The 18937-nt window shown below is 40.0% G+C and overlaps 1 long non-coding RNA gene across 1 annotated transcript in view; it reads right to left on the minus strand.

The window, feature by feature from the left end:
* The window catches only part of LOC118005797, a 72245-nt gene that overhangs the window by 48664 nt on the left and 4644 nt on the right, over positions 1-18937 (minus strand). Inside the window, exon 2 of the long non-coding RNA XR_004677878.1 lies at positions 13048-13158. This is a non-coding gene — a long non-coding RNA (uncharacterized LOC118005797). The remainder of the gene's footprint in view (positions 1-13047; positions 13159-18937) is intronic.

The following is an 18937-nucleotide window of genomic DNA, read 5'->3' on the forward strand; positions in this document are numbered from 1 at the left end:
TGGGATCATGACCTGAGCCCAAGGCAGACGCTTAACGACTGAGCCACCCAGGTGCCCCGACTCTGATGGTTTCTAAGGTCTCTTCTAGTATAGGATATTCATATTTCTAAGACTTCCCTAAAAGCGAAATTTGGGGGAACACCTACACAGTCAGCCTGGGCAGCTGGCTTACCGTACCATCAAGAGCCAAAGGCCCAATCTGACAAACACTGTTATCATCCAGAAGGCCCGCTGTACGGATTCACAGCGCTGGTGGTATTACTGTGCATTTTTAATCAAGGGCTATTATGATGAACAGCATTTTCCCATTTCTATTTCCTGCACTCCCTTGACACCTCCATTCCCATTTTCAAAGGATATGGAAACAGCTCGCTTCGCTTCAGATGTCAGTGTTTATTAACAATAGGGCAGGACAGATGTGCATGTGAACCAGCAGAGATTAAATAATGGAGACGGACATAAAAGCTTTTTATGTTGATGTTCTTACATATCATTTATTGACAATACAATCTTGTTTAATGCTTTCCAATCCCATTTCGGGGTTTGTCAGGAGCATGCTGGGACATTGTTCACAAGCCATTTTGTACCAATTCCTTGGTAAGCAAGTGAAAAATCTTTGGAGGGTAGCAGGCTAACGGTGGCCATAAGGAGAATTCAGACCGTGATTCTGTGTTTGGTGCCCAAAGGGTCTCTGCTCCCCCAAGCACTTGGTTCAGACAGCTCCCAGGCTCCATGCCTGAGTGAGGTCTGATCATCACCTTCCCCTTACTGAGCCCCTCCTGCTCACCCATTTTGCTTACTTGCAGGTTGCATGAATGACTGGCAAAATTCAGGACTGTGACAGAACTCTGAAACAAGCAGTTGAGGCAGACAAAACGCCTCGGTCTATGGGAGCGTGGGATCAAAACGAGACATTACGATTTGGTGAATAAGTAGAAGACTACAAACAGAATACTAAAATCCCAAACAAATGTAAAAGCAGTGTTTACATGGTACATCCAGTCCAGGGTCAAGTACCTCTGAGCATAAAGAGAGATCAGGAGCTGAGAGGAATACCAGGTGTGTGTACCGGCAATCAGAGAACCCCTGACCCACATCAACATACCCCCACACTGCATATTTAATATGGAAATCTATTCAAAAATAGTTGAAGCATATTTAACATCAGGTTTCTTCACATTTACTGAAAGAGTATATAGTACAGTAGTTAAGGGCTCAGGCTCTGGAACCAAGCATAGCTGAGTTCAAACCCTACTTCCACAAACTACACTTTTCTCAAGCCAAATGGGAATGATAGTAATACCCCCTTCCTAAGATAATTGTGAAAATTAAATGAAAGGATGCACATAAAGTACTGCGTATAGCACCTACCACATCCAGGAACTCAAAAATCATAAGCTATTGTCATGGGATGTAGGTGAGCTCTTTTTTGGCTACTTGAGATAAATGGTTAGAGATTAAGTCAGTTTCCTTAAATCTCGACCAATACCAGCAAACATATTGATATATATATAAGCTTAGTTCCAGTACTTGTGATTATGATTTTCTTTAATTCCACCTATCTTCCTCTTTACTTATTTATTTATTGTCCTGTGATGTTAGGACAAGGTTTTTTTGGTAATTTTATATAGTTGAAAGTCCCTGTAGAAATTTAAATGGTCATATTAATTTCTTTAGTTCTGCCTTTCTGAAGTAACTAGCACATGGTAGTGTGTCTCTTTAAAATAGGAACTTGTCACGTGTCAAAATTATTCTTTAAAAGTATAAACTTCTGGGGAGCCTGGGTGGCTCAGTTGGTTAAGCAACTGCCTTCAGCTCAGGTCATGATCCTGGAGTCTCGGGATCGAGTCCCGCATCGGGCTCCCTGCTCAGCGGGGGTCTGCTTCTCCCTCTGACCCTCTTCCCTCTCGTGCTCTCTCTCTCTCATTCTCTCTCTCTCAAATAAATAAATAAAATCTATAAATAAATAAATAAATAAATAAAGTATAAACTTCTACACAATCACTAGGGCGTATTTTAAGTGAGTCATTTTTTTTCTTTCAATAATTCCATGTATGCAAAGATTTAAAACTATAGGCCGTAAAATTCATGGCCCAAAAGGGCCATCAAAGTTCAGGCAGCCTTAAGGACACGGCACACCGTCAGCACTGAATAATAATGTATCTTAACCATTAACATTGACTCTTTCTTCGCGTTTCGAGTTTTATGAAAATCGTGTATAGAAGATGTGCCAACCTGTGGGGATCGTTGTGCACAGTGCTCGAATGTGGAAGCCACAGACGTGCACAGTGTCATGGGGGCGGTGCCTGCACACCAAGTAGATTGGGGGAGACTCCAGGATTGATTAATTCAGTGCTGGATCACCAAGGACCCAGATTCTACATTTCCACTCTGCTATTTATCCTCACTGGGTCACCTTGGTCCTCAGGCTGCTTGCCTTTCTGGTAACTTCCCATCCAGATAGAAGGGTACCCAAAGGGAGAAGAGGTAAATATCCGACTTATGCATTATGTTTTAACTTCCCCCTCTGGAAGAAAAGGATGTCGCTTTCTTTTCCCACCAAACACATGCCCCTTCTTAGTCCTCCATTCTCCCAATAGAGTTACATCACCATTTTGATTAGAGAGATATTCAGTGTTTACACTCTGATGACTATTTAGACATTACTCAGACTGAGTCAGATGTTATCCTATGATTTATAGTCTTTCTTGTAAGACTTTGGGCTTTCCCTGGAGTTTACAACTACCTATTTTTATTTACTTATTTTTGAACATACTTACTATTGATTCAACCAAAAAGTCTCCATTAATCATCTAAATTCCTCTCCAGATGTTCGGAAACATGAGAAATTTATAAAATCATATTCTTGAAGAATTTTCTCTTAGAGACTTCTGACCTGTTCTGATCAGAGCTAGCTGCCATTTGGGGATACTTGTTAACATCACCCTAAGATGTTCTTTTTTTCCGTCTCTTTTTTTCAGCAATTCTTTTTTTTTTCTTTTTTTTTTTTTTTTTTGGTTTACTACTGAGTTTTTGTGGTGCACACCCTTCTGTAGCCTCCCTCAAAAAAAGGAATGGATCAGAGGTAAATTTATAAGATCTTGAAAATGTCCTCATCTTCATTTGCTTGATAGCTTGGTGGGTATAGAATTATAGATTGTAAAATGTTGTAAAACATTTTGTTTCTGATATATTTGAGGACATTTCACCACTTTCTTCTAGCTTCTAGTTTTGCTGGTGAAAAATCCAGAACTGTTATGATTCATCATCCTTTGTTACATAATCTGTTTTCTTTTCTCTCTAGGAATTTGTAGGATCACATCTACATCCCTGTGTTATGAAATTTAATGAGATGATGCCTTGATGTGAGTCTGTTTTCATTTATGCTGATAGCCACTCAGTGAGCTCTTTCTGTTTCCTTTAGTTCCAGAAAATTTTGTTGAAACATTTCTTTATTGATTTTTTCCAGTTCCACGCTATAAACTTTTTAATTGCCAATGTAATAAGCAAAACACATAAATTTTTAAATGTCTGATTTTCATTTCTTTGGTTATAGTGATGTTGAGTATATTTTCATACTATCTTTACTGTTTTTATTTCCTATGTTAATTATCTGTTTGTGCCCTTCATCCATTGCATACCCTTTCTTTCTAGCAGGACTTTCCCTACTTTTAGGTGAAAGATTCTTCAGCCATTATTAAAGTATTAAAAAACAAGAAGAAATATAGGAAGACAATTCATATGATGCCACCACCCAAAGATAGCCAGCCACAGTAGATAATTTGGTGTTTTCTTCCATCCTTCTTTCCTTTTTGTTCTATGCATATGATTGTGGATCATGTTGTTATCTGACAAAGTTGTGATCATTCTGTTTGTACAATTACGTGCTCTACAATTGTATTTTTTTATTTTTAAACCTCTGAAGAAGGCACTTTCAAATGTTGAGTCACTCAATTCTTTTTTAAATTTTTTATCAAAGAGTTCTATCCTAAAATCCTAATTTTCACTAGGCCCACATAGCACTTGCTCTGAAATCAAGGCAGGGAAAGGGCTGTATACCTCTGGAGACATGTGTAATTGGAAATTTTAAAAATAGTTCTGTGACGAAAGGGAATAGGTTCAAGATAAGGGTTGTGAGTCTCTAAGATTCCAAACTCAGGAATTCCCCACTCTTGGCAGAGCTTCCTGATTTCTCTCTCTTTCCCTCAAGAACTGTACCTAGACCCTCTTTATTCTCTCCTTCCAACACTCAGGTCTTCACCCCACCTTTCTTTCCTCACTGCCCATTCTAGATCCTGGTGGCCCAGAGGCCTTCACCCCTGGTGAAGAACTCTCCAGATTTCTTTCTCCAGAAATCTTCATGACTCACTCCCGCACCTCCTTCCAATCTTCACTCCCTGGTCACGCACACCCACACCCACTTGGGCCACACTCCCAATTCCCTATACCTTATTCCACGGTTTCTTTTGTTCCTAACCACGCAAAAGTATGGTCTTTAGTATTTATTCTGTGTCCCCTATCCACCCCACTCCTGAGGTTAGAGATCTTTGTTATGTTCACTAATGTATCCCCAGAGAGACTAGGACAGTGCCTGGCACATGGCATGTGTCAATAACTTACTCATTTTGTTGAATGAATAAACGATCGCTCAAACAAGCACTCCACATGCCTTTACCACCCTGGCTCTCTCCCACCCTCACTGTGTCAATTTCCAAACTTGAATTTAGATAACACTCATTTTTTTCAGCCTCTGATGCTGTGGCTTCTACTATTTTCAGGCTGCTGAGAGTCTGCCAAGTGGATACACCACAAAATCATATTGCTAAGCCTCACGTGTGCCTTTAATCATACCTAACCATTTTTGTATTTAGCTCATGTTGCCTCCCTAGCAAATTCCACACTGTGATGTTCTAGAGCACCTTTCCTTTTTGAATTTGCACAGAGCCAGACTGGAGTCCCACCTATAGCCCATGTTCAGGCCTGAGTGGTTGTTTTCATTTTTGCAATACCTTTTTTCCAGCTCTTAATTTGTCCGTACATTTGTTGGCCTCTTTCCCTCATCTACTTCTAACTTAAGCACTCTTGCTGAATTTTCAATCTACTCACAAGCTGCCCTAAATCATTTTGTTTTAATAGAGAGAGTTGTAAGTTTTCGGTTTGTTCTTTTGTTTTTTTGTTTTTTGTTTTTTTTCTTTTAGAGTTCTTAGGTGATTTTAAAAGGCTCTTTGGAGCTTAAGCTTAATGGCTGCGTTATATTCCATTATGTAATAATGTACTTAACCTATACTATGTTGGACCCAGATATATTTTTCCAGTTATTTTGTTATTGTAAAAACTTAGAGACATAAATCTTTACTTTGCAGTTCTGCAAATTCCTTATGGTAGGTTTCTAGATTTATTGGGGCCAAATGGTATAAACACTTTAAGATTTATGATAAATTTTGCCAAGTTTCTTTTCAGAAAAGCTGTACTGATTTATGTTCCTAGTCACAGTGATCATTTCATTATACCTTCACCAAGACTAGGTGTTCTCATGTTACCATTTTTTCCCCAACTGGATAGCCAAAGAATAGTGTTTTATTTTAACTGCATCTCTTTGACCATTCAAGTTATATATAACATTTTTTCACATATTCATTAACTATTTATACTTGTCTTTTTGCAAATTGCCTATTAATGTTTTTTTTTCTCTTTCATCTATTGAGGTATTCATGTTCCTAAACATGATTATTTATTTATTTGACAGAGAGAGAGAGAGAATAAGCAGGGGGAGGGGCAAAGGGAGAGGAAGAAACAGGCCCCCTAAGTAGCAGGGAGCCAAATTTGGGACTCGATTCCAGGACCCCAGGATCATAACCTGAGCCGAACGCAGATGTTTAACCAAGTGAGCCACCCAGGTGCCCCATGTTTTTAAACATTTTGTGTGTGCACTTGATAAATTTAGTGTAGTAACTATGTGTAACATTCAGCAGAAGTAATTTTCCAGTTTGATGATTGCCTTTTCATTCATTTCTGCCTTTTTATATACACACACTGTTTTTTGTTTGTTTTTAAAGACTTACTTATTTACTTGGGGGGGACAGAGAGAAGGGAAGAGAGAAACTTAAGCAGACCCTGCACTGAGCAAGGAACATGACAGGGGGTGGTCTCACCACCCTGAGATCACGACCTGAGCTGAAACCAAGTCCAACGTTTAATCGACTGTGCCACCCAGGCGCCCCTGTGCCCACTGTTTTTAAATCTTATTAAAGCTATGTATCATTGCCTTTGGACTCTTTGCATTTGCTTTTAGCCTTGAAGAGTCTTCTCTGATCCAGAAATTTGATACTCTCCTCTAGTTTTTGTTTTTAATAGTTTGAGATTTATTCAAGTTGCTCTTCATATACTGGCATGGCAAGTGTTATCATATAAATTTTTCTTCCAACTAACCAACCACTAATGTTCCAGTTTTGGAGTTTTAGCTGGACCAACAAATAACACCATTTCCCCCTCGTGAATTAGAAACTACTTAAGAGATAAGGATACAATGTGGGCAGATGTTGTCTTCTTAATGCTGTAAAGCTGATTGAAACATGTAATGTTAGATAACCAGCCAAAATAATCTGCTAGTGCACCTCCTCCCTGGATTAAGCTGCCTCCCCCCGAGGCCCTGATAGACGCCCAGTGAATCCCAGAAGTGCAGGAGCAGGAACCCTCTCACTAAGGGACCCCCAAGCAGGGGGCAGACCAGCATCCAGTTTATCTGCAGGCCAGCAGATCCAAATGAGGGAGGAAGGGCTTGTGTCACAAGCACTCTTGTTTCTCTTAGAATTCTAAACTCATCAGTCAGGTATTTCCCTCTTCCTCCCCTAGAAAGGAGAAAGTGAGGGCTTGGGAGGGGAGCGGGCAGTGTGATTCTAGTTGATGACCCTGTACCTAGAAACACACACTCAGGAAAACAGCTTCTCTCTATCCCTTCCTCCCACCCCACTCTCCCCTCCCCTCCCCCCACCCAGTGACATCCAGCACCATTCACTGAAGAACCCTTCACTGCCGTCCTGTTTTGTGATGCTATCTTTATCATTCCTGTGGATGTTCTATGGGCTATTTCTGCCCTCTCCTGTTTCACTAAACTCCACTAACAGTAGAAACAAATTGATAACATTATTGCTATTTTCTGTTGTCTTTTACTTTCTGGGAAAGCTGATCCCTCCCCGCCACCCCTCTTCTTTTTCTTTCCTCAAAATGTATTAGTTATATTGTCTGTTGTCCTCTAGATGCACTTTAGAATGATTTTGTCATATTCCAAAAATAACCCTTTGGGGATTTTGACTGGAGTTATAACTATAATTTGGTAGGAATTGACATTTTTATAATATTCCATTCTCCCTCCCAAGAACATGGTATGGTTCTATTTATTGAAGCTTTCTTTTATATCTTGTAGTAAAATCTTGTCATTTATTCATATAAATCTTTCATATTTCTTGTTAAGTTATTCCTAGGCATTTTATCTCTTTTGTTGCTATTGGGAATGCAATATTTTTCCCGTTATGTTTCCTCACTGGTTATAGTTAGTATATAGAAAATCTAGGGGTGCCTGGGTGGCTCAGTCATTAAGCGTCTGCCTTCAGCTCAGGTCATGGTCCTGGGGTCCTGGGATTGAGCCCCGCATTGGGCTCCCTGCTCTGCAAGAATCCTGCTTCTCCCTCTCCCACTCCCCCCACTTGTGTTCCCTCTCTTGCTATGTCTCTGTCAAATAAATAAAATCTAAAAAAAAAAGAAAAGAAAATCTAGTAATTTTCAGATATTTATCTTTATATGTGTGTGTGGATCTTTCACATATTAAGTCATTCTTTTCATTCTTTTATTAATATCAATATTTCCCCGGGCCATGCTACTAAAATCATCTCAGATCTCCTTGCAAAACCCTGTGTTCTCTGTTCAGTCCTTACCATCCTTGACTTCTTTGCTGACCACTCTCCTCCTTTTTAAAAAGCTATTATTTATTAAGTACCTCTTGTGAGTCAGGAATTATGCTAAGTGCTTAATTTAGATTAATGCATTCAGTCCTCATGATAGCCTTATTTTAAGTAGGTCTTATTCTACCCATTTTACAGATGAAGCTGAGACTTAGAAGGATAAGCAAAATTCCCCAAGGTCACACAATAAGTAAGGGGTAGTATTGGGCATTCATGTGTTCAAAACCTTTTCAATCCTTCGTCGTCTTCTATGACATTTTTTTGCCTTTTTCCTTTTATCCTGTATTCCTGTTGTTCATTTTTAAAATTTGGGACATTTTCGGTCATTTTTCTTTCAACTGTTTTTTCTGAAGTTTCCTCCTTCCACACTCTCTCTGGGACTCTGATGACATGAACATCAGACCTTTCGATATTCTTCCATAGGAAAAAGGGGTTCTGCCTTTCCTATCCCCTCCAAATCTTTTTTCTCTGTTGTTCAGACTGGATAATTTCTATTGATTGTCTTCAAATGTACTCACTCTTTCTTCTGTTATCTGAGGCCTGCTATTCTGTCTATCTGGAGGGCTTTTTATTTTGGTGTTTGTATTTTTCAGTTCTAAAATTTCCATTTGGTTCTTTTATATTTTCTACTTCTTTGCTGAATCTTTCTATCTTCCCATTCATTTCAAGACTGCTTGCCTTTACTTCTTGGAGCATTTCTATAATCACTACTTAAAAGTTACAATTCCAAAATCCGTGTCATTTCAGCAGGGGCATCTGTCGCTTAGCTTTTCTTATGTGAGATGACATTTACCTGTATGACGAGTAATTTTGGATTGTACCTTTGACATTCTAAATGTATGTAATGAGACCTGGAATCATGCGAAGATCCTATGGGGAATTTTGATATTTTTGTTTTAACAGGCAATTGACCTGATTGGGGTCAGTCCACAAGTTCCAACCCGCCTTCTGTGGATCGTAGTTCCAACAACAGTTCAGTTTTCAGTGTCTTTGCAGGGCTATTCAGATCTGTGCCCTGTGTGTGCCATCCAGTGACCAGTAAGGGACCAGCATGATGTCAGTCCACAGGTCTGTTCTCATAGTCCAATAACCTGTTTAGGATGCAGGTCCAAGTGAGCCCAGGAGTGAGCCCAGGGGTTCATAAACTATCTGATGGGGTTGATTTCCTGAGCTGTTCTACCTCCATGATCTTCTTGATACATTTTCATTCCCGGGCGCTTCCCTTTCAATCTGGGTGTTTAGTCTCCCCCCACCCCCTGGCTGTGTACTTCCCACAACACAGAGTATGCATTCCCAAACGTGAAATACACACTCAATATGATAAGGCCAATTTAAGTGCCGTGTCTCCCAGCCTCAGCCCCACACCCAGACCAGTGACAGTTTGCAGGGGGATGCCTTGAGCTGATTAGCTCACACCAGTTAGGATGTTCCTCAGGGGCTGAGGATGGGCTGGACATCTGACAAAATCAAGGTGCTGTGAAGAACAGGGACATGGCTGCTGGGGAGACAACGAACAGTGTCTATACACTGCTTCTTTCCTCCTTTTCTTCCCTAAACCACTAAATGTTACCATCACCCTCCTAATCACTCAGGCTTTTAAAACCTCTGTGTTTTCTTCACCTCTGTGCTTCCCCTTTCCGACCCCTGTGAACATCCAGTCGGTGCTCAGCCTAAAGATGCCTCTTCAACAGGGACTCTCTCTTTGATGTTCTCTGTCTAGCCAATTTTAAAGCTTCCTCTTATTTCCTTGCCCTCAGATTTCTCCTCTCCATAGTCAGCTTCCTTAGCATTGTGATCAAGCCTCCCCCCCCATCTGCCCTCTGCCTTTCCAGAAGTATCAGTTTTGCATGCCCCTGGGGTCACCAGACACCCGCCTCTACCGCATCTGCTACATTTGACTGAATGTCAGTCCTTAAACATACACTGCAGTTTCTGCCTTTTGTGCCAGCTGTGTCTTCCCAAAAGACCCTTTTAACCCAATCACATTAGCCAAGGCTCAGTGAACACGCCATGTTCTCCCTGAAGGCTCAGTGACCTTACCAAGGTAGAATCTGTCTCTTTCCCCTTAGGTTTTAGGACATCTCTACTGTAGCTCTTGATCACATTTGCCCTGAGTTCTACTATTATCTCCTTCATCAGGGCATGAGCTACTTAAGATGCAAGACCATCTCTGATTCTCTTTTGTAGTCCCCAACGTATCTGGCCCAGTACCTCAGACGCAGTAGATACTCAAGATACGGTTGTTTCATTAGATTCAATTAAATGGGCTAATCTTTAGCCTCTACTGTAACATTCTTGGGATCAATGCAGTCCAGAAAAATTATCCTCCTTCTAATGGACTTCTGTAGGTATCTTGCTCAGAAAGGAATTTAATAAGAGAAATTATTCTCTCCCCAACATAGCCTGGGCACTCACCTCTATGCCACTGTAGTTCCTTACAGTACTCCTCATTTTATATCATTAATCATTGTTTAATTATTTGGTCAGTATCTCTCCTGCCCCAAACTTTGACATCATTCTTTGAGGGCAGAAACTGATAATTATTCTTCTCCACTGTATGACTAACACCTACCACAATTTCAGGTTTGCTGAAAGCACTCACAAATACTTATTCCTTGAATGGAGTTCAATAATTAAGAGCTTCTGAGGAGAAATAAACAGAGGTTTAAATCTGTTATACAGCACTGCAAATTGCAGTGATAAGAAATAAACTCAGAAGTCTAGAAGCAACTGAACAACAGAAAATAAGAAACACCATAAAATATAATCTGTCCTTATCAACACAATCTCAACTTATCCTTCTCCCATTCTCTTCACTCTTTCTTAACTTCCCAAATTCTTTCATTCTTTCTTTTCCTCCTTTGTTCATACATGGGGATGGGGTTGCCAATTGTCTCCTTGTTTCCAGTCTCATCTTCTTACATGTGATTTAGAGTTTTTAGCTTGTCTTATGGCTGCCTAGATAAAGTTGATATTTCTTTGCCCCGTCCCTTGCAGCTTAGTGTGGTCATGTGACTAAGTTCTGGCCAGTGGAATGAAAATAGAATGATGTATGCAACTTTGGGGTCATACCCTTGAGGGAAAGAAGTATGCTCTCCCTTTCCACTTATCCCCTTCCCAACAGCTGAAATGCAAGTGTGATGTCTGGAGCTACAGCAGCCACGTTGACCCACAAGGTGGAAGCTACATGTTAGGGTAGAGCAAGAAGATGAAAGTAGCTTGGATCCCTAGCCCCATGTAGTTACCAAACCCACCTTGGCTATCCACCCACATTGTTAAGAAAGTGAGCTAGAGAAATGCCTACCTTATTTAAGCTGCTGCTACCTTTGTCTTTAAAATAACATCAGTATTTACATCCTTAATAATACAATGCATGGCCATCTTTATGACCATTTTTCCCAACAGAAAAAAAAGGGGGGGGAAATGAAGGTACTTTTTGAAAAAATCCTGCACCTATAGACCAAAATTCTTGGCTATTTACCTTGTGACAATACTTCTTTCATCTGGAACCTATCTCCAGAAGAGAATGGTATGAGCTATAGGTGCAAGATGTCTCATTCTCAAAGGATAATGTGTTTTACCACAGGGGAATTAATGCAAGCATAAGACACTTTGCAAGAAACAACCCATGTCCATCAATAGATGAATGCATAAAGATGCAGTACACACACACACACACAATGGATTTCTCAGCCATAAAAAAGAATGAGATCTTGCCATTCATGACAACATGGATGGACATAGACGGTATCATGCTAAGTGAAATAAGTCAGACAAGACAAAGACCATATGATTTCACTTACACGTTGAACCTAAAAAACAAAATGGACAAAAAGCAGAAATAGACCCATAAATACAGAGAACAAATTGATGGTTGCCAGAGGGGAGGAGGACTGGGGGATAGACAAAATGGACAAAGGGGAGTGGGAGGTACAGACTTCCTGTTATAGCATGAACAAGCCATGGGGATAAAAGGCATAGGAAATATAGTCAATAGTACTATAACAGTGTTGTATGGTGAGCATAGTATAACATGGAGACTTGTTGAATCACTATATTATATACATGAAACTAATGTAATATTGTGTGTCAACTAATCTTCAAAAAAAATAAATTAAAATATTGATAGCTTTAAAAAAAAGACATTTTTGGGGTTTCCTGGGTGGCTCTGTTGGTTAAGCATCTGCCTTTGGCTCAGGTCATGATCCCAGGGTCCTGGGATTGAGCCCCGCATCGGGCTCCATGCTCAGTGGGGAGCTTGCTTTTCCCTCTCCTCAGCCCCTCTCCCTTGCTTATACACGCTCTCTCTTTTTCTCTCAAATAAATAAATAAAATCTCTAAAAAATAATAATAATAAAATATAAAAAAAGACGTTTTCCAAAATTTTATAACATGCTCTATATCTTGAAAACATATAGATGCTTGCTATCTTGTGATATTTCTATTAAAAAATAAAGTTGACCTTTCAGTATCTAAATGAGAAAAGAAAAGTTGTGATTGAATGTCTACTGAGAATCGTTTTGGTTTTAAGTAAAGGGTTAGAAGTCTGTCCCCATTTGGACTTTTGGGGCCAGAGGGAAAAAATCCAGCAATAGCATTACCCATTATTATTTAATGTTACTTTGAGTAGACAGCAAAAGAGGTTCTATTGAAAAAGTCTTCTGAATTATGTTTGTCTCTCAGGGTTCTGAATCTTTCATTCACTTCCCCCAAAAAAGAACTAAATACTTACTTTAAGGTCTGAAAAAAGCAAGGGAAATTATTGGCCAAGGATCCCCCTAAAACACTTAGGGTGAGTACTGAGATACTGCGCATTTCATTAATTTAGGGGCTGAGAACTGTGATTGCTTACTAATATTTATGCAACTTCTCAAACTTATTAATGATAATAACTTCATATTTTGTATTTAAAAGAAACAGTAGACTCTTAGCATTCTTAGATTTAACCTCCTGGTTTTTATCCATGAAAAACTTGGGATGTGTATAATATGACATGATCTTATATTTTGCTGCATTTCACAGAGGAAATCATGCCCTTGAATGATCCATTTGACAGGTTCACAAAGGTCTATGAATGTCAGGATCTCACCTTCAGAATTATGACTATCCTCTCTTCAGCAGGAGGCTTGCCTGGTTCAATGGACCTTGTTCATCAGAAATCTGGAGGGCTTCCTTCTATAGATCCTAGAGTTTACAGTGCCTGAAAGACCAAGAGAAGAGACCATCTCCTTTCAAAACCCTTTTGTTAGTCATTAATAATAGAGAGAGGCAAGTGTTAGTTACTGATCCCTTTTCTCTACAAATTATTCTCTTGCTAAAGGGACAGAGAAAATATTACTAGTAGATGTGCAGTTTGGAAGGAAGACTCAATCAAGAGATCTCAAATGAGTGAGGCCCTTCTCAGTGGCTTCCTGGATTAGAAGCTCTGATGCATTCATTGCTCTATTCAAGAACCTAGCACAAGGTCAGGTGCACAGGAGGTGCTCAACAAATATTTGTTGAATGAATAAATAGATTCTATGGATAATTCAAGGAAACATAAGAAATATTCCTGCCCTTAAAGAGTTTACCAGTTATACCGACATAATACATAAATAAAAAGAAACCAATTTTCTAAGAAGCTAAGAACTGGTACTGATTTTAAGTACTGTAGCTTTGCTGGAAGGTAGTTCTCTAAGGCTTAGATGAAAAAGTTGAAGGTGAGATGAGCCTTAAGAGAAGGGTAGGTACAGGGGAAGGAATTCCAGAGAGAAAGATGGGCATGAATATGTAAGGTAGAGCCAAACACACTGGGCAGATACGATGGCAGAAGACGGTTGGGGTTGAGGATGAGGTTAGAAAAAGAAGCAGAGGCTCTGTGTGGAAGGCCTGAGCCAGCCAGCCTGAGCCAGCCAGACTTTTCTATGGGTCACAGGAAGCCCTTGTGGTTTGCTCCCCTGGAGGAGAGAGCCAGGCGGGGGCAGGAAGACCAACTGCTCTCTAGTCCGCATGTCCAGGTAAGAGTCTAACTTAAGGCAGTGGCAGGAGCAATGGAGAGAGGAATGAGATCGGGAAGCACAGTGAACCACCCCTGTAGGATCCGTGAGATAAAGCTGCAACACTTTTCACTGGAATCACAGGAAGCGAGTCAGTTCACTGTGGGCTGCTTTGACATAAGATGCACTAGAATAAATTCTAAAGTAGAAAAAACTTTTCACTTATAAAACAGTTCTATTAGCTTGGCTTAAAACATTTTTTCAGAAATATTCAAGTTCATTTATTTTTAAAAATACACAAGAGTAGGGGCGCCTGGGTGGCTCAGTCATTAAGCATCTGCCCTCGGCTCAGGTCATGATCCCGGGGTTCTGGGATCGAGCCCCGCTTCGGGCTCCCCGCTCGGCGGGAAGCCTGCTTCTCCCTCTCTCACTCCCCCTGCTTGTGTTCCCTCTCTTGCTGTGTCTCTCTGTCAAATAAATAAATAAAACCCTAAAAATATATATATAAATATAAAAAAATAAAAATGCACAAGAGTATACAGAAACAAGTAAAAACTACCCCAAACCCACTCCCATCCACCAAGATTACTGTTATTATTTTGGTGAATACCTTTCCACACGTTCTTGTATGCACAGATATATACAAAGTATGATAGAATTTTATTAATGTGTTCCATATGTGTTGTTCCACAATCAATTTTCCTCAGCCCCTAATATGTTGTAAACATTTTTCCATGTTGATAAACATTGACCTACATATCATAATGTCAGTCTGCCTATATCACAATGTTCCATTAATGGATATTTAGATTCTCTCTCTGTGTGTGATACCATAAACAATCCTGTGATTAACCTTATATGCATATAATTTCCCATCTGTATAATTATCTCCAAAATCTAAGAGGTTTTGGTTAGGTCAAAAGCATATATAATTTTATGTTTTGATACCTATTTCCAAACTGCCCTCCAAAAAGTACATCCCTTCATTCATTTACTCAATAACTATTTCTTGAACACCTACTCTGGACCAAGCACTATTCTATATGCTGAGAATAGGACAGTGATTAAAATGGACAAAGTCCCTGCCCTCAGGGACTGTACATTCTAATGCAGAACAACAGACACTAAACAAACAACTAACAGGTAACATATTGTCAAGTAGTGGCAACTGCTAGGAAAGCAAAATAAAACAGTAGCAGGCTGGAGAGTCACAGAGTGGACAGAGGAAAAAGCGCATTTTACACAAAGTCGTGAGGAAGCAACGATGAGGAAGAGACATGTGATCGGACCTGTGAAGATAGCCGAGGGTAACAGTGGTGCAGAGAGAAGAAACAGGAAGTGCAAAAACCCTGCCGTGAGAACCTGCCCAGCATGTTCCAGAAAGGCAGTGACTCCTGAGAGTCGCAGGAAATGTGGGTGGATAGGGAGCCAGGTCAGACCTGAGAATGCACACTAGGAGCAGTGTCCGTGAGGGGCTTCGCAGCCATTCGTAGAGGTGTTTGGATCCATTATATCGGCCAAAGGGATCTGAGATTCTAGTCTGAGAATAGTAAAAGAGAAGGGAGAAAGATGGGACCAGATCTGCTTTTGTGTTTTGCCCCTTCTCGGTCTCCTATTCATTAGACACTCTGCTGAGCATGGAGCCTGACGTGGGGCTCGATCTCATGACCCTGAGATCATGACCTGAGCCAAAACCAAGAGCTGGACACTTAACCGACTGAGCCACCCAGGCGCGCCAAGACCTGTCATCTTAATAAAAACTCAGGCACATGGGCTCATGATAGCTGATTTATATTAATTTTCCCCAAGCCATCTAACACAGAATCTTTAACACAGAAGGTGGTATAAATATAAATATTTGCTGGATAAACAAAAGAATGTATTGACAAATCTTCTCTAAAAGTACCTTTACTTTGTAGGTGCTCTTCTATTGTTTTGATTAGCGTCAATTTCAGAGGCTACCTTTTGACTCTCTTCTCCAATTCTGAAGCTCTTTGAGGACAGCTCCCTGAGCCCTGCCTTGGCATCTTCTTACATCTGCGGGGAAGGTCTGAGGAATTTAAATGTGACCAAAGAGAGCAGTATTTAAGACACAGGTTTGAGTAAACCCAGGGCTTCACTCTGCCCCAACATATCTGCCTGAGATCACAATTTCTTCTACAGTGATACTTTAGAAGTCACACAGAAAAAAAATAATACTAAATAAGAGCAAAAGAAATTTAAAAAAAATTAACTTCAGGAGAAAACGTGATTTGCTGACAATGAAAATTGCAATGTTGGTTAATTTACTGTTCTTCAAACAAAATTAATAATAATATTTTCTTCCGTTATAAAAGTAATTCATACTCATTGTAGAAAAATGTTTCAATACTGAAAAGCATAAGGTAGAAAATAAAAATTACACAATAACCCATTATCCAGGGACAGCCACTATTGAAATTTAAACATAATTTTGATCCTACTGTACACACATAGTCTTGTATCTTTCTTTTTCCCCTGACAACAAATTCTGAACATTTTCCCAATAACATGTGTTTTTTTTTTTTTAAGGATTTATTTATTTATTTGAGAGAGCACGTGGAGGGCGGGGCTGAGGGAGAGAATCCAAGCAGACTCCGCACGGAGCAGGGAGCCTGACGCGGCTCGATCCCACAACCCATGAGATCAAAACCTGAGCTGAAACCAAGAGTCAGATGCCCAACTGACTAAGCCACCCAGGCGCCCCCTAATAACATGTTTTTAATATTAGTAAAAGATATGTAATGTTCCAACTATGCCTTTGCCATAATTTATATTATGTGCCTATTATGGACAATTATTTTCAACCTATATTATAAACTCTTACAGTGTTGCAGTGAACATTCTTGTACATGATCGCTGAACAAATCTCTAATCAATGCCTGAAGTAGAGCCCAGAAGTGTAACTGTTTGGCCAAAATATACGATGTTTTTAAAGTCTTTTGTTAAGTGTTTCAGAAGTTCTTTCCAGAAAGGTCGTATTAATTTACACTTCCTTCCTACTACCCTCAACCACCCCTGTCACCCCATTATAGGCTAAGAGATTGGCAAGGATGTGCTGGGTTCAAATCCCAGCCCCACTCTCTTAGGAAAGTTATTTAACCTCATGAAAGCTCAATTTCCTCATCTGTAAAGTGGGGATAGTAACGGGGTATCCAGCTCATAGGCTGTTATAAAGATTAAATGAAATGGTAACATAAAATTGCCTATTATAGTCCCTGGCACATAACATGCAGTCAATAAGTATTATCAACTGGTACCAGTAACCAGTAAAATCACTCCACCCGATTCACTCCTAGCCAGCGTAATATTTGGGTGCAAAATTCCCTAACACAGTCGGGAAAAGTACCACGCTTCCCTATTTAATAAAACTATTTATAGCTGAAGTCACGCAATTATTGTATCCACACACAAAGCCTCGGTATTCTGAAAATGGCAGCCTCTTTAGTTACCACCTGCAAGCAAAGAGGATCTTCTGAAAGGTGTTTTCTGCGCTTTATACATTATTTTCACAATGGCATTTCTCTTATTATTTCAAGGGAAACATATCTACTCCAGGGGCAATGGCCACAATTTGGAACTCTTGCAGCACGAACATTTTGGCCATAGGCTTTCAAAAGAGATCAATGCTTGCTTGTTTGTTTGTTTTAAAGTCCCTAAGCAACTTAACTAAGAATTTCATTCCAATTAATTTGGAATTCACTGAGTTTGCTGTTTGGCTGCCCCGGAATTTTTGGTTGAGGTGATCCCAAGATAAATGAAATCATTTGTAGAGAGCCGTTTATCAGATGGAGGCCCTAAAACTTGCATGAAATCAGTTTAGCTCTATTTAAATCCAAAATAGATCATTTTCAGTTGTTTTATGAGAACACATTAGCTTAATTTTTTATAGAGATATTTATTGTGTGTGGAAACATTAGTCTTCAGCTCTAGAGAGAAACAAAACTGTTCTGTATTTGTTGTCTGAGAGGATCTTCCTACCAGTGGCATGAATGTTCAGAATGTGTTCTAGATTCTTTGAAGTTCCTTGACAGTGGGTAAATTTGTGTCATTATTTAGGAGAGAAACCCTGGGACATTTTACATTGTAAAAACAACAGAGGAAATGAAATTGTAGGATATCAGTTAAAGGTCCGGGTTGTTGTTTTCACCTGGGACTTCTTTGGAAATCTACTAAATAAAAAGCTTGGGTCTCCTGCCAAAAGGTAGTATTTGGGAACAGAAAACTGATTCAACTCTTCCCTTTCAGAAGTACAAATATGCCCAGTGTTTTCCTGTCCCATTTTCCTTCTCCATACTCTGAGATCAGTGTTATCAGACCCTATAAATTTCCCATGCAGTGGGTCACCAAATAAACAGAGGTATATGATACCAAACAGTTGAGTTTAAATGTCTTCCTGTCTAACTGTTTTGGCCAGAAGAGATGAGTCATTCCTCCTGTGAGATGGATTAGGGAAAAATTCTCATTTTGAGTTGTCCAGAACCTGATCCCACCCAGATCAGCTTCCAACTCCCTACTGCTACAAAGAATGACTTGCTGGATGTCCTCATATATGTCCCTTTGTGAGCCTGCGTAAGAATCTCTTTGGGATAGACACCGAAGGTAGAACACTGAGTTCTCAGGTGTGCATGTATTTAATCTGACCGAGTCAGATGACAGGACATAGCTGCATCGGTCTACTTGCATTATATAAAGTATTCTGGAGGGCGCCTGGGTGGCTCAGTCGTTAAGCGTCTGCCTTCGGCTCAGGTCATAATCCCAGGGTCCTGGGATCGAGCCCTGCATCGAGCCCCGCATCGGGCTCCCTGCTCAGCGGGAAGCCTGCTTCCCCTCTCCCACTCCCCCTGCTTGTGTTCCCTCTCTCGCTGTGTCTCTCTCTGTCAAATAAATAAATAGTCTTCAAAAAAATAAAAATAAATATTCTGGAATCCGACATTCCCACCCGACACTTGTCAGTATCCAATGTTCTAATTTTTGCCAATCTAA

The sequence above is a fragment of the Mirounga leonina genome, unplaced genomic scaffold, assembly GCF_011800145.1.
Source record: "Mirounga leonina isolate KUSES-001 unplaced genomic scaffold, KU_Mleo_1.0 Mir_115, whole genome shotgun sequence".
In the NCBI taxonomy this organism is placed as follows: domain Eukaryota; kingdom Metazoa; phylum Chordata; class Mammalia; order Carnivora; family Phocidae; genus Mirounga; species Mirounga leonina.